Genomic DNA, 14,056 nt, shown 5'->3' on the forward strand with positions numbered 1-14,056 from the left:
CTGTTTGTGGTGATTTTTTTGGTCCAATAATGCTACTCTTTTTTTTTTTTTCCCCTGAATATAATCCTATGGACAAAATTGAAAGGGGCCTTTTCTCCTGGAGGGTTCACACTCACAGCGCTGACTGCTCCTTGGTGAGCTCACGTGCCTTACCAAGGATGGCTGACTGCACTGATGCATCAGCCACACGTGGCCATTTAGCTGTAACTTAAACAGAGTAGAAATTTGGTTCCCAGTCTGCAGTAGCTGCATTGCAAGTGCCCAGAGGCCATGCGTAGCAGGTCAGATAGGTGCACTGCCACCATCACTTGGAGGCCGCGGGCGGCACTGGGCTAGAGCACAGGCAAGAGCGAGGGAGCAAACCTGGCTCTGAGTAGCGTGCATGAGGAGCATGGTCCGGTCCCTGGGTCATCCCTCTGCTAGGGTGGGCTGGTCCTTCATCAGGACACACTGAATCATTGCCACAGAAGTGGAATCTCAGTGGTCTGGGTCTGCTCCTGACACCCAGCTGGCAGCCCCTTGATCTTATACTTCCCAGCCTCCATAGAAACAGATCTCTGTGGTTTAAGCCACTCAGCCTATGATATTTAGTTACAGCAGCAAATGAATACAAACGAATACAACTTTCCTACTTCATATTGTACAGAGGGTGTGACAAAAAAGAAGGGATTCTGGATTGTGCTGCATGATGCCCTATCAGCAGAGTTCCCAGGGCAAGCTGCCTCTCTCAAACTGCAGATTCGGGAAGAAAAGCAAAGATGCTGTGAAATACTGCTGGCCAGCTACTTGCCTACTTTGATGCTGACCTGTGGTTACTCTGTGGGGAGCTCACCAATGTTCCCTTGGTTACTACAGAAATAATTAACAAACAGAGCTGCTCCAGGGCTTCTGGGCAAGGGTTCCTCCTTCAGCTTCTAGGATCCTGTTCTCTGTTTATTTGGCATCGTTGCAATACCCCTTTGCTATTCCACAAAGAAATTTCTGCAGAGCAAACAGACTGGCTGTCCAACTTGCTCCCAGATATCCTGTGCCAGGGCCAGGTCTGCAGAGGTACCTGCCCTTTGGGGGTATAGTTCTGGCTTTTCTACTTGACATTATGACTTCTTTGCATCATGGATTGTTTGGAAAAATATTTCTAATTTTTTTTTTTTTAAATGGAGTCTTGCTGTGTTACCCAGTTTGGAGTGTAGTGGCACAATCTCAGCTCACTGCAACCTCCACCTCCCCAGGTCAAGCTATTCTCCTGCCTCAGCCTCCCAAGTAGCTGGGACTACAGGTGCACACTACCATGCCTGGCTAATTTTAGTATTTTTAGTAGAGATGAGGTTTTACCATGTTGGCCAGGCTGGTCTCAAATTCCTGACCTCAGGTGATCCACCCGCCTCGGCCTCCCAAAGTGCTGGGACTACAGGTGTGAGCCACTGCGCCCGGCGTATTTCTAAAATTTCTAAACATTTAGTTTTTGTTATTTTATGGTTTTTGTTATTTGATGGTTTTGTTATTGGTGTTTAGCTTATTTGCACTGTGCTCAGAGAGCAGGCTCTCCTATGACTTCAGTGCTCTGAAGTTTGTTGAGGCCTGCCGCATGCCTCAGCCTATTTTCGGAAAGGTCCCATTCGAGATGGAAAAGAAGTATTCTGTAATCATTGGGTAGAAGACTGTTTACGTATCCACCGGGTCAAGTTTGCTGATCATGTTGTTCAAATCCACGTCCCAGCTCACTTTTACTCACGTGTTTCATCCCTTACTGAGACAGACTTGTTAAACGTCTCCACTTCCACTGTGAATTTCTCTTTTTCTCTAGTTCTATCAGTTTTTGCTTTGGACATTTTGAAACTTTATCTATTTATATATTTATCTAGCACAATTATTTATGTATTTATCTATTTGTTGTATATTAGGTGCTGTTGAAAATTGTTGTAACTTCCTGATGAATTGACTCTAAAAGAGGCGTCCCCCTTTATCTCTAAATATGTTTTCTTTTGGCTGTAAATTATATTTCGTCTGATATTAGTATAGTCACATCAGCTTTCTTTTTGTTAATATTTGCATGGAATATTTTGTCCATCCCTTTAATTTTCTTTTCTTTCTTTTTCTTTTCTTTTTTTTTTTTTGAGACAGGGTCTTGTTGTGTTGCCCAGCTGGTCTCAAACTCCTGGGCTCAAGCAATCCTCCCACCCCAGCCTCCCAAGTAGCTGGAACCACAGGGGGAAACCACTGTGTCCAGTGGATTATTCCTTTAATGTTAATCTTACTGTAGCCTTATGTTTTTGATGTGTCTCTTTTAAACAGCGTATAGGTTCACCTTGGTTTTGTAAACCACTCTGGCAGTCTTTGCCATTTAAATTATATATTTAGTCTACTTACATTTAATGTAACTATTTATATATTTGGGTTTAAATCCACCATCTAACTCAGTACTTTTTATTTGCCCTATTTGTTCTATGTTCTGTTTTTTTGCTTTCCTTTAGAGTGACTATTTTTTATTATTCTAATTTTTGCCTTCTCCCCATTAGCTTGAAGTTATAAACTCTTACTATTTTAATTGTTACCCTACATTATAAGTTGCAGGCTTCAATATTAATTGGTACCTTACCCTCTTTCCAGTGAATACAAAGACTTTAAGAATGCACTTTAACAACATATAAACCTCTCTTCCAACTTATAAATCATACATTTTAGTTTTCTCTCTCTTTTAATTCTACAAGGCAGTATTATTATAGTTGTATGCATCTTATTATTGTTCTATATAGACAATATTAACTTAGATTTACCCATATATTTATCATTTTTTGATATCTCTTCTATACCTCCAAACTTCCATTTGGAATAATTAACCTTCTGCGTGAAAGGACTTTTGTCATTTCTTTTAATAAAGGTCTGCTGATAAGAAATTCATTCAATTTTTGTCTACTTGGAAGTATTTTATTTCATGACCACTCTTAAAGGATATTTTGACTAGATATATAACTCTAGCCTGGTAATTATTTTTTTCAGCACTATAATGATCTCATTTCCATTGGTATCTGTTTTCCCATGCTTCTGTTGAGAAGTTGGCTGTCAAACTAACAAATGGTCATTTAAAGGTAATCTACCACTTTTCCTTTGGCTGCTTTTAATATTTCTCCTTGTCTTTGGTTTTTGCAGTTTTATTTTTTGACTTTTTTAAAAATCTTGCTTGGGTTTTGCAGGACTTCTTAGATCTGTATTGATGTTTGTATCAGTTTTGGACTTCTTAGATCTGTATTGATGTCTGCATCATTTTGGAAATATCTCAATCATTATCTCTTTAAATATCATTTTTGTTATTCTCTCTTCTTTTGTTGAGGACCCCAACTTCCCATACAATGAAATTTCTCGCATTCTATTTTCTATATTTCTTGCCTTAGCCTGGGTTGCCTGGAAAGCAGAGCCTGATATAAAGGCTTGCATGCAGGTACATTACTTAGGGATGTGATTCTAGGAACAAATGTGAGGAATGAGGGGTGTGGAACAGGGAAGGAGCAAGAACCAATACAAGTATTTGACTGAGTCAGCTGGTGTGACAGACAACTTGGACTACATCTCAGGACTCAGGAGGAGTCTTACAAAATGTGTCCCTGAACTCACTCACTCACAATGAGCTGTTAGAAATACAGCTTGGCACAAAACTGGAGGCATCACACTACCTGACTTCAAGCTACATTACAAGGCTACAGTAACCAAAACAGCATGGTACTGGTACCAAAACAGAGATATGGACCAATGGAGCAGAACAGAACCCTCAGAAATAATACCACACATCTACAACCATCTGATCTTGGACAAACCTGACAAAAACAAGCAATGGGGAAAGGAGTTCCTATTTAATAAATGGTGCTGGGAACACTGGCTAGCCATATGTAGAAAGCTGAAACTGGATCCCTTCCTTACACCTTATACAAAAATTAATTCAAGAGGGATTAAAGACTTAAATGTTAGACCTAAAACCATAAAAACCCTAGAAGAAAACCTAGGCAATACCATTCAGGCCATAGGCATGGGCAAAGACTTCATGACTAAAACACCAAAAGCAATGGCAACAGGAGCCAAAATTGACAAATGGGATCTAATTAAAGAGCTTCTGCACAGCAAAAGAAACTACCATCAGAGTGAACAGGCAACCTACAGAAAGGGAGAAAATTTTTACAAACTACCCATCTGACAAAGGGCTAATATCCAGAATCTACAAAGAACTTAAATTTACAAGAAAAAATCAAACAACCCCATCAAAAAGTGGGCGAAGGATATGAACAGACACTTCTCAAAAGAAGACATTTATGCAGCCAACAGACACATGAAAAAATGCTCATCATCACTCGCCATCAGAGAAATGCAAATCAAAACCACAATAAGATACCATCTCACACCAGTTAGAACGGCAATCATTAAAAAGTCAGGAAACAACAGGTGCTGGAGAGGATGTGGAGAAGCAGGAACACTTTTACACTGTTGGTGGGACTGTAAACTAGTTCAACCATTGTGGAAGACAGTGTGGTGATTCCTCAAGTATCTAGAACTAGAAATACCATTTGACCCAGCCATCCTATTACTGGGCATATACCCAACAGATTATAAATCATGCTGCTATAAAGACACATGCACACGTATGTTTATTGTGGGACTATTCACAATAACAAAGACTTCGAACCAACCCAAATGCCCATCAATGACAGACTGGATTAAGAAAATGTGGCACATATACACCATGGAATACTATGCAGCCACAAAAAAGGATGAGTTCATGTCTTTTGTAGGGACCTGGATGAAGCTGGAAACCATCATTCTCAGCAAACTATCGCAAAGACAGAAAACCAAACACCGCATGTTCTCACTCATAGGTGGGACTTGAACAATGAGAACACTTGGACACAGGAAGGGGAACATCACACACCAAGGCCTGTCATGGGGTCAGGGGAGGGATAGTATTAGGAGATATACCTAATGTAAATGACAAGTTAATGGGTACAGCACACCAACATGGCACACGTATACATATGTAACAAACCTGCACGTTGTGCACACATACCCTAGAACTTAAATTAAAAAAAAAAAATACAAAGAAAGAAAGAAAGAAAGACTACTTGGCATCTCAACTTTCTCCTGTGGAAGCAGCATACACACCCAGGGGAAAAATGGCTACAAGGCCAGGTGTGGTGGCTCATACCTGTAATTCCAGCACTTTGGGAGGCCGAGGCAGGAGGACTGGTTGAGCTCAGGAGTTCGAGACCAGCCTGAGCAACATAGACCTCTACTAAACATCTCTACTAAAATTAAAAAAAAAAAATTAGCTGGGCATGGTGCTACTCAGAGGGCTGAGGCAGAAGGATCATTTGAACCTGGGAGGCTGAGGCTGCAGTGAGCCCTGATTGTGCCACTGCACTCCAGCCTGGGCAACAGAGTAAGACCTTGTATAAAAAAACAAAAGTGGTTACACACCAGGCTCATCATCCTGGGTCTCTGTTGTTCCAGGATCCTGCTCCAGCAATTCCTCACCAGTTTCAGGCTCTCTGATTTCTTCAAGCAAATGCTTTAAATATTTTGTTCATTGCTGTTCCCTTTGGGAGTGTGAGTCTGAACTATCTAATTAGTCATCATCTAAATGGAAAATATTGCATAATGTTCCACTGATGTTTAGCGGCATCTCTGGCCTTCCCCCCCGAGATGCCAGTAGCATCCTACCTTGTTGTGATCATAAAAATTGTTGCCAGACATTGACAAATGTCCCTTGGTAGACAAAATGGCCCTTGGTTGGGAAGCACTGGGTTAGACCAACCAGAACCCACTCCCAACCCTGGCACTGGGGATGAGGCTCACTTCCATTGGAACACTGGCCCACGTGGAGGGCATTTATCTCAACAAAAACAGGTTCTGCCAGCATGTTAGAAGAGGCACATGATGCTGGCAGGCAGCCCACAGTGTGCCTCACAGCTCCAACCAGAAGCAAATCCTACTTCTAGTCCAGTGCTTTTTCCCAGTCCCATACTGTTTCAACTCCTTCCACTCTCGGGAGGCTGGGGTCTCAAATCTGTAAATTCTTTTTTTTTTTTTTTGAGACAGAGTCTCGCTCTGTCGCCCAGGCTGGAGTGCAGTGGCCGGATCTCAGCTCACTGCAAGCTCCGCCTCCCGGGTTCACGCCATTCTCCTGCCTCAGCCTCCAGAGCAGCTGGGACTACAGGCGTCCGCCACCTCGCCTGGCTAGTTTTTTGTATTTTTTAGTAGAGACGGGGTTTCACCGTATTAGCCAAGATGGTCTCGATCTCCTGACCTTGTGATCCACCCGTCTCAGCCTCCCAAAGTGCTGGGATTACAGGCTTGAGCCACCGCGCCCGGCCCAAATCTGTAAATTCTAACAACTCCCCATGTGTTTTGCACAGTTGGCCAGGCCGTGGTCCCATCAACCAGTGTTTGGAGATCACTGACCAAGCCTAAGTTCTATTTCAACTTAAGATAGGGACCGGATAGAGAAAACTTTCAAGCTAGGTAATAGGTTTTTCATTTTTGTTTTATTTTTTAGACTTTTGGGGAGGGGATGGAATATAACAAACTTATATAGAAAAGTGTACAAGTGTATAAGCTTATTCAGAAAAGTGTACATAAATATATAGCTTAACAAGCTGATATAAAACAAAACCCAGGTAACCCCCTTCAAGGTTATGATACAAAACATCAGCATTTCAGATGCCACCCCCACCCATTCCTGATCATAATCTGTGTCCCCATGGCTAAATCACAGCCTTGCAGAGTCCCAGCCCAGCAGAGGAAAGGGGTGTTTCGTCAACATCTCACCTGCATCTCTGCAGCCCCTCTCAGCCCAGAGCTGCCTCTCAGGTGTCTCCTGCAGGCGGGCAGTCCCTCAGGTCCCCAGTGCAAAGTGGTGGCGGCAGTGATTCTCCAAGGTCTCCAGTCTTAGAGACACTGGACTCAGGTTCCCCAAATTGGAATGCTGTATGTATTTCTCTATTTCCTATTTGCTTTTAAAGTGCTAGTCTATTTCAAATTTAGTTTTTAAAAGTATTGTAAAACTCCCAATGCATAAGCTGTACCCCAGACCAGTGATACCAGAATTTCTGGGGTGGCATGCAAGCATCTTTCCCGATGATTCCAACATGCAGCCAAAGTTGAGAGCCACTGTCTTCAAGTTCAGCCCCTCTGGGGTGACACAATCAAGCACAGCCACAATTCATGATGCCCAGTTGAAGCCTTTGCCTCTGCTGCCTGGCATACACAGCTCCTCTTCCCTTCCGTGGAATGCCTCTGAGTCCAGCTGCTGCCATTGTGAAGGTGCCCACACTCTCATTATGGAGCCCAACACTGTCATGGCCTCCTGGCACAGGGCACTCAGAGAAAGGAAACTGGAGAAGCAGGACCTGAGCTGTGGGAAGGGAAGGAGAAGGTGTTTGTCTCCTTAGGGTTGCCTCTTTGATGTGTGCACGTAAACAAAGAGTGGAGCGAGAAACTTGGCCCCTGAGAAAGCGCAAATGCTTAAAGTCAGTTACTGAGTTCAGGAGACCTTCCTCCTGTGAGTTCATAAACAACTTGGGTTCCAGATTTGCTTCCCTATAAAGACTTAGGAGCTCTGTGGCACTTACTGAAGTGAAAGTGAGGGTGTTCAGAGCTTGCGTCTGTAGTCACATGCTGATAAACATGGCAAGTAACACCAATCCTAATCCCCAGTGCCTATAGCAGTGCCCAGCATGTGCAAGTGCACAGTGATATCTGTAGAATGAAGAGTGAACAGATGTCACAGTGACCTAGCTGATGTGTGGGACAGACAGAGCTTTGGCCTGGTGGAGAAAGGCAGGGGACAAAGGCGCTGGCCCAGGCTCTGGAGTTCCGCAGTGGCGGGAGGGGAATGAACTGCTATGAAGGCACAGGGCAGACTTATGAAGAAGGCATGCCCTATGTGGGACCCGAAAGCACTCCTTCCTGCTGCCTTGGTTCACAAGCATCAGAGTGAGGAAATGAGGGGGTCCTCACCCACCCTGCTCTCTGGAGGGCAGAAAGGGAAGAAACAGAAGATAGGCTCAGTTTATCTGTCTGGGGGAGAAGAGTCATGCTTTTGTTCAGTTGTCCATCTGCCTCTTCTCCCTCTAAGGCCATGGGAGAGTGGAGGCCTGCCTGTCAACTTTCTCCCTACAGCCATGCTAGAGGAATGCCATTACCCCCCAAACTTGCCACATGTGGGTGCCTGAGTTTGCACTTGGTTCTGTTCCGGTGGCTGTTGCTAATCGCGAAACTGAGGCTCCCACCTGTGCCAGTCTTTATTCCAGATACAAGACAAGCTGTTGGTTAGTGCCAATGGAACTGGACCACAGGGAGTCACCCCTGGCCATGGAGGTGACAAGCCAGAGGGCAAGAAGCCTACCTTAAACAAGCCCAGAAGTAGAAGACAGAAGAGATCTGGGTGTCCTATACCCTAGGAGGTTACCAGTAAGCACCTGAGTTTGGAAAACTTTTTAGACATTGCCAATTTCTTTTGCAACAGGGTGGAACTTTTCTGGTAAGAGCCACCAGTTTGGGTAATCTTGGGGTTTTTAGTCTCTCTATTCCTATAGATCCAAACTTTTGCCACACAGCCTTCTGAATGAACAAACACATTGGGCCAATTCCCTTCCTAAAGAAAGACATTACCTCACCCAAACAACACATCTCTTCATTACTGAGAGCCAAAGAAACATTGAACTCTTACAAATATGCGTAAGTTTTTTCAACCATCAGAAAAAAAGCAGGACAGGAATCATCAAAATGAAAATGATTACAGTTGACCCTAGAACAAAGTGGAGGTTGGGGTGCCAACCCCAGTCCAGCTGAAAATCCACATATAACATTTGACTCCCCCAAAACTTAACTATGAATAGCCTACTGTTGGCCGGAAGCCTTACTGATAGCTGTAAACATTGGATTAACACATATTTTGTATGTCCTAAGTATTATATGCTGTATTCTTACAGTAAACTAGGCTAGAGAAAAGAAAATGCCATTAAAAATCATAAGGAAGATAAAATATTTTTACTATTCATGAAGGGGAAGTGGATCATCATGACGGTCTTCATCTTCATTGTCTTCACACTGAGTAGCCTGGGAGAAGGAAGAAGGGGAGGGGTTGTTGCTGTCTCAGGGGTGGCAGAGGCAGAAGAGGTGGAGGAGGTGGAAGGGGAGGCAGGTGTAACTTTTATTGAAAAAACATTCTTCTATGAGTGCACCTGCGTAGTTCAAACCCATGTTGTTCAAGGATCAAGTATAATAGCTCTCAGGAGATGGTTTCTGGATGTAATAAAACATGATTAATGAGTGATCTCTGCTAACCATGAATGTCAGTGTTAAGATTCCAAAGGGAACAAAGGGGCTGGCCACTCACTTTTCAACAGACAGGAATGTCCACGCCCATGGTGGAGGTGACTGCTGAACGTCTTTCCTCCTGAGCACTTTTCCTGCCAAGTCTAGGTCAACTTTAAGAATCCTCCTCGTAGGCAATTAGGGCAATTTTCCTGGCCAGCCTCTCTTCAATGCTCACCTCTGCTCCTCCCTGCTTCTCATGGGGTGACCATGCATTCAGTGAGCCTGTCCTGCCCTTCTGCCTACAACGGCGAGGCTGCTGTGTTGTTCCCATGGAATGGTCAATGGACCACGGGGTCTTGTCCTCTAACGTGGATCATCAGCCTCACCAAAGTTGGGAATATCAGATTCTCAGTCCAGGAATCTAGACTTGGAGAAGGAGACCATAGTTAGTTGGTGTGGGATACTTGAAATGGGAGAGCCAGGGAGAGCTGGGCTTAGGCGATGCTTTTTTTTTTTTTTTTTTTTTACCATGGACATGTCCAGACAATGCTAGCCTGTTGGCCCTGAGGGGCAGTGCAAATTGCTCCCCGACAGCTGCCTCAATGCATAAAGGACTGTTTCTCTCATGTGACAGGCAGCCCAGAGGTAGGTGGTTGCTGGCTCCGGTGAACAGCTCAGGGGCACCATTAAGGACCTAGGCTCTTCTGGGTGTGTTTTTTAGACATTAAGGTGTATTCCTGTGGTCTTAAGATGCTGCTGCTCCATGCTTAACTCTTGGGTTCCAGGCAGAAGAAGGGGCAGCGCTAGTCCCATTTGTCCCTTTTATCAGAAATGCAAAAACTTTCCTAAAGGTCAAAATAATCTCTATATTTCTGTTTTTATCTTGTGCCAAAACACTGCCTATGGCTGTGTTAGCTTTGACAGCTGGATGAGTAACACTGCTCTTTTCCAGCTCTCCAGGGGAGGGCAACAAAAGAGAAGGGGCCAGCCCAGCAGGGTGTGCCATGTGAGCACGGAGGGGTGCAGAGACAGGACAGTGTGAGGCACCAGGAGGCGGAGGGTGACTCTGCCCCTGTGTTCCCAGGTCTTTGTTCCAGTCCCTGTGAGGCCTGGCTGTACCTTCTGAGTCTGAGTTCCATAAGGTATCCCCAGATCCTTCCAATGTATCCCTCCCTCATCCTCTGCCAGTTTTGGCGGATGTCTGTTTCCGGTAGCTGCATCATCTCTAAGGTGCTTTTCCTGCGGTGAACAAACTAGTCCACATTGCCTAACTTTACTGTCTCCACTGTCCCACCGGAATTAAAACCAGAGCTTCCCACCACGACAGAACAACTTCCCTTGTAACCCTTTTCTGAGTTGGCAGTGTCTTCTGTGCTCTCCTGGACTTGTGGGCAAGAAGGGGCTCAGCTACTTCCCACCCTGCTTTGCCCTTTTCAGACTATTCTTTCTGTGTTAAAAAATTTATTTTTATTTTCTGTTTTCGTGGGTACATAACAGGTGTATATATTTGTGGCTATTCTTTCTTGATCACTCAGTAACCCTGATGTCCATCCCTGATCATCGCCCCCTTGTTTAACAATCCCTGGGCACCACACTCTTTCCTCTCAGCCTATTTCTTGTCCTCCTCTATCACCCTAATCCCCCAATTATAATCTTATTAATCTAAGTCCTGGTGCAAATCCCCTTCCTCCAAGAAGCCATCTCTGGTCAGTCCCATCTAATGGCACTCGTTCCTCCTCGCAGCCCAAGGCATGCGGCGGCTCTTCTGCAGCAGTGCTTTATAGTGGTCATTCATTACACTTCCTCTCCCCCCTCCTAGATGATAACGCCTTTGCAGGCTGGCTCACTGTATTTCACCCTTGTTTTGTCACCGTACTTGGCACCTGGCAGGCTTTCAGGAGATCTCTGTGGAAGGAGTTGAAACAGCATGGGACTGGGAAAAAGCACTGGACTAGAAGTAGGGTTTGCTTCTGGTTTGAGCTGCCAGGCACGCTGTGGGCTCCCTGCCAGCATCATGCGCTTCTTCTTCCATGCTGGCAGAGCCTGCTTTTGTTGAGATAAATGCCCTCCACGTGGGCCAGTGTTCCAATGGAAGTGAGCCTCATCCCCAATGCCAGGGTTGGGTGTGGATTCTGGTTGGTCTAACCCAGTGCTTCTCAACCAAGGGCTGTTTTGTCCTCCGGGGGTATCAGTCACAATGTCTGGCAACATCCTTTATCATCACGACTAGGTGGGATACTACTGCCATCTAGTGGGGGGAGCCCAGAGATGCTGCTGAAACACCAGCGCACAGGACAGGCTGCCCTCCACCTCCTAACAAAGCATTATCTAGCCCAAAATATAGGTGGCGCTGAGAAACCTGATCAAATTAATTATGGTGGTCCCACTCCAATGACTGGCTTCAGTACGATGAGAAACAAAATCGGTCTGGTTGGCAGCTGGGTTGGAAGGTGGGGTGGGAGAACTGAGAACTGAAACAAATACAACAATCAAAGCCTGCTTCACCATCACTTGAAAACAGAAAAACTGTACTGAACCTGTGCTATGCAGCACAAATGATCTAGCTCAGACCACTGTAACACCACCTACCTACGTGCTTCATGATACGCCCATGAGCTGACCTCCTGGTAACTCCGAATGGACTTACATATCCCAGAGATAAGGTCGCTGGTTCCTCCAGTGACTCCCCTTGTTAACGGATTCTGACCAATCCCCAGCAAGACTATGGACTAACTCCAGCCCCCAAACCCCACAAGGACTCTCCCATGACTCCCTCATTTTGAGGAGCCTCACAGGTCCTCTGGTGCATTTCTTTGCTGCAGCAAGTTCAGTAAACCCAACCTACTGCCATTATTTTTCTTATGAATGTGTCCCTGGTTGTTTGCAGTGCGTGGGCTTTAACACTGGGCATGGAACACAAATAGCTCCAATGCAATGGGTTCAAATGTTATGGCTGGGGCATGTTTAATGTGCCTTGAAGACAAAGAGGAAGATGTTCTGCTTGGGAAATCGGGAGAAGAATGTTCAGCAAGGATACTTGAAGTGGGTCCTGAATGATAAAAATAATTGGCCAAGTGGAAGTGAAGAAGAGTGTATCACAGGAAAAAGGAACCTCAAGGACAAGGCAGCAGGCATGAGATTAGACATGGTAAGTCATCCTGAGTGTCTGAAATGGGGGTTGCGGAGCAAGAGGGACAGTCCAGACAGGCAGGAAGGCGTCAGGCCATACAGCACTTTGTTAACACTATCCCTGATTTAATGGCTGTACTGGCTATTCTCAATGGCACAGAATGATGTAAAATGTTGCCGAGACTTGAATTATTACTTGGGATCTCTGGAGAACTGGATTTGCACAGCTCTCCACTTCCCTCAAGCTGGTTCTTCAGCTCTTTGAATGAATAAAAAACATTCACATGGAATTCTAGTGCCATCTAGCACTTAAAAAGGTAATGGCCATGTTTGTATCAGGAAAGCCTCCAAGAGGAAATTATTTCTGTTAGGACACTGCATTTTGAACGTGGCTTTTCCAGACATGATTCCTCGTGCCACTGGTAACAGGCTTTGATTTCTTCTGCCTGGAAATCCTCCCTGTCACTTCCTCCAGATTCGATTTCTCTTTCAATCCCTTTGCCTGTCAAATGCTCTCACAAGATCCAATTCTTCCCCTTTGAAGCAATTATTACGTTTGATAATTTTACATGTCTATTTTATGACGATGATCTGATTAAAGTCATCTTTCCCACTAGCTTAATTTCCATAAGGAGGGGCCTTGTCTGTGATTTGCCCACCATCATCTCCCAGCACCTGGGAACATTTCTGGTTCACTGCAATACTGTTGAAAGAACGACGCCACTCTATGCTTTCTTAAACTTTGTTAGTGATAATTTCTACTTCTACCTGGCCTTTGCTTAAGGGTAATCCTTAATATACTTTATCAAAACTTAATAAACTTTATCAAATGTCTGTGGTAACGGTCACAAAAAGATTTAACACTCAACATCTGGCCTTAACCAGAGGGCAACATTTTCTAGCCCGTTTTCCCCTTAACCGGGATGAGTCGGGGAAGGATGTAATTTTCTTTTTTTTCTTTTCTTTTTTTTTTTTTTTTTGAGGCGGAGTCTCGCTCTGTCGCCCAGACTGGAGTGCAGTGGCACAATCTCGGCTCACTGCAAGCTCCGCCTCCCGGGTTCACGCCATTCTCCTGCCTCAGCCTCCCAAGTAGCTGGGACTACAGGCGCCCGCCACCTCGCCCGGCTAGTTTTTTGTATTTTAGTAGAGACGGGGTTTCACCGTGTTAGCCAGGATGGTCTCGATCTCCTGACCTCGTGATCCGCCCGTCTTGGCCTCCCAAAGTGCTGGGATTACAGGCTTGAGCCACCGCGCCCGGCCAGGATGTAATTTTCAGGCAGAGGTGACTTCGTTCCAAGGCTGTGAATGCATTATTTTTGACGCTGCCCGTAAGAGCAGGGTCGCTGACATTTCATAAACAGGGCCATCCTCTCTAACGATAAAAGTGGCCAACATCTCGGGCCAGCAATTCCCAAGTGCGTCATGAGCATTCCCGTCCTCAGAAACGTAAGACGAAGGCGGCATGCGCAGGGACTGGGCTAGGCGAGCCCGAGGTGGAACCACTCGTGTTCTGGGTCCCGGAGTCCGAGACGGGCGGGGACCTTAACAGCTCCCGGTGCTCGCTCTCAGCGATTTCCAAGCGCCGCTCCCGGACGCTCAAAATTCGCCTCCGAGCGCCGAAGAGCGA

This window comes from Rhinopithecus bieti, unplaced genomic scaffold (assembly GCF_001698545.2).
Source record: "Rhinopithecus bieti isolate Rb0 unplaced genomic scaffold, ASM169854v2 scaffold_56174, whole genome shotgun sequence".
Taxonomy (NCBI): domain Eukaryota; kingdom Metazoa; phylum Chordata; class Mammalia; order Primates; family Cercopithecidae; genus Rhinopithecus; species Rhinopithecus bieti.